Below are 3,001 nucleotides of genomic sequence, written 5' to 3'. Positions count from 1 at the left end.
ATCTGGCTTTTTCTGTATCTTAGATATCATCAAGTATTTGAAATCCAAGCTTGAGAGGCGAGATCTCCTCCTTCTACTTCTTTCAAAAGCCATAAAAAAGAGATCACAATCCTCCCTGGAGAGCTTCCGTGAGAGGCAAGGCTGGGAGAGACCATTTCTCTGGGACAGTTTGCTCCCCCCTGGCTAGTTTCTCACACGCTACGGTTGTGAGACTGTGTTGGCACTAGGTGGCCACAACTGTGAAAGAGCTTACACCCAGGCCATTTATGATGTGCTCTCTCACTGAATGCAAACTCTATGTGGGCCCAGCACCCTCTCAGTGAACGATGTGATTCCAAAGAGGCCAGGCCCGGCCGGGACNATGTATTAATTATCTCTGAAGTTTTTATAGTACTTTTGGATTAACCTTAGGGAAGAAAAATCCATCTGTTCTGAAAACCAGTTTGGACTTGGGCTTTTTTGTTTTCATTGGAAGAGGACAAAAGTTCTCTTCCATTTCTGTTCTGACACAGAAAGCCCTTAGGTAAAGGCACGAATCCAAAAGTCAACAGTAATCTATTCAGTGAGGACTAGTTTAGCCCAACGTCCAAACAGTATTAACTGACTTGGTCACAACACTAAGAATAGGTTTGTATTTTCTTCTACTAAAATAAAAAAACATATAGTTATGTAGGCTGACATAGAAAATGCACTAGAAATGCCTATTTCTTCAAGACACGCAATCATAAGATGATTACAACACAGTCTAGCAAACAACTAGGGGCCAGACGGCTTCCCTGGGACCTAAAGGCCTTATTTATGAAACCAGTGTTGTCTAGGTCAAGTGTCCCCATAATCCAGCTTGCAATGAACTACCAAGATGTTTCAAACTGTCGTAAGGAGACAAGGAAGACTACCCAATTTACTAGGCAGATCCAAAGATTTTCATGTGAATCTCCACTCTAGTTTTGTAGAGTTCATCTGCTCGTTTCTTAGAACCCTGACAGAGCACAGTATCAGAAAAATGCTAAGGTTTGTTTTAAAATATTCACTGCAGGTTAAGATAGTTTAGTACTTGGATTATTCGGTTTATAAGCCCTGTCTTCTGGAACAAACTCCTTTTTCATGTACAGGCTTCTTCTAAGCTAAAAGCCCACCATGAAGGAAAACGGGTGTTTTCCCTTCCAACAGTGGCTAGCTTGGTAGCGTATAGAAGAAAACCCGACGCCTTTGAGCTAGAAACTATATAGCAAGAAAACCAGGCATGTAAATCCAAAACACTTTAAAATAATCTTATACAGAAAATATTCTGCAGCACTTTAATTCTTAACCTTGAGGCTAATTCCGTGTTATTTTTCTTATCAGTGTTCGTGGCACCGAACACAGCATGCTTAAGCACAGGAACTCGTAATCAGAAATCTAAAAAAAAAGAGCAAGTACAATAAAGGAGGCACTGATTAAGCCAGAAAATGAGCCAGAAGGGAGCACTGTGCAGAGGAGAATCATTTAGAAACCAAGAATAAGTACAAGCACAAAACCACTTAGTCCAGAAACAAAACTAAATCCAAAGCCTTCTGAAACCCTATTCTGAGAGATGGTAAGAATACCGCTCTCCCTTCCTACTTCCTAACCGTAGACCCTAATGATATACCCAGAAAGATTAGTCCTGTTATTGTAAATGGCCAATACCATCTCCCCCCCCACCCACTGCCCCTTTCTCTTATGTAGGAACTCCACTATTAACTTTTCACCCGTTTAGGCTTCAGAGTAGAAGAGCTCAAAGAATACTATTTGTCTCCTTTGTGGACAAACAATATAAAAGGCTTAAGCTAGAAGTAGTTTTAAAGGTAATATGACAAATAGCAGGTAAATAAGTGTTTCCTAAAGAAAAAGANATAAAGAAAAAGAGAAGATCTGTATCTCAGTGAACTTTCAAACTTGTGATCCACATGAGAATCTGTTAATACCAGGTGCAATTCCTGCGAAATTAAAGCACCTTAGGACCCCGTTTTTCTGCCTCAACAATGTACTTTATAAATCATGTATAATCCCATGAGTAAACACTTTAACAAAATTGCTGGTATTTAAGAAAATAGGGACTGTAGCCTGCTGGGTTTGGTTTCAAAAGTAGAATTTCCCACTATTTCTGAATAATCTAACATACCTTTTATAAAAAGGCAAAGTGATTCTATGTGTTAGTCATTAGAGGAAGATATTTTAGCAAAGAAGGTTATTAATTTTANAAGTCATGGCCATGGCTTTTTTTCATTAGTTTATGTATACAATAAACTCCCCCCTCCCCCCATTCAGGGGACTGTTATTTTTCACCTATTATTTTGTGCTACCTCTATCCATGCATTTTTAAAGTGATTCTTTAGCAAAATTGTCTTTTGGATATTTCAACTGGCTAAAAGTTATTCCAATAGAGAGTACATCCATTTGCTTATTAGGATCCCCTCACACTGGGGATTTTAATTTCAATTTGTTTTGAAGTTTCTTATTTCGGAAAGGTTCAAACTTCTAGAAACAAATAAACTACGTGGATTAGGGAAAAATAATTACCTACCAAGAGCAAAAACCAGAACTGAATCTAAGTCACGACCCCGATGACTAAAAAAATCAGGTATAGGTACCATAGCTCAAAATTAAGGGGCATAATAACGTTGCTTTAACTAAGAAAGGGAAGCCTCACACTTCTTTAGGCCATAAAGACATAAAATAAACCTCGATTAATAGCTTGCATTTATCACTACGGGATTTTTAAAAAAGGATATACTTTATATTAAATTACATGGTGGAACAATAAAAAAAGGCCTAATAAAAATAAATTGAGTTCTTCTAAATTGGTCATTTCCCTCTTATATATAATAGAGCTGTCTGACTTTAAATAAATATTTTAATAAATATGCTACGAAATACCAAAACTTTGTTATACTCCACACAATATAACTTTAAAACAGTGCACACTTTGTTTGCTAGTATATAAATCAGACTCCCCAAAGGGTTTTTTAATAAGATTATA

The 3,001-nt window shown here is 37.4% G+C and overlaps 1 protein-coding gene across 1 annotated transcript in view; it reads right to left on the bottom strand.

Annotated features, from left to right (window-relative positions):
- Positions 1-3,001, bottom strand: part of DMD (dystrophin) — a 637,032-nt gene that overhangs the window by 58,225 nt on the left and 575,806 nt on the right. The window lies entirely within an intron of this gene.

This window comes from Crocuta crocuta, unplaced genomic scaffold (genome assembly GCF_008692635.1).
Source record: "Crocuta crocuta isolate KB4526 unplaced genomic scaffold, BGI_CrCroc_1.0 scaffold598, whole genome shotgun sequence".
NCBI classification, from domain to species: Eukaryota; Metazoa; Chordata; class Mammalia; order Carnivora; family Hyaenidae; genus Crocuta; species Crocuta crocuta.
This window is presented reverse-complemented; position numbering and strand designations above follow the sequence as displayed.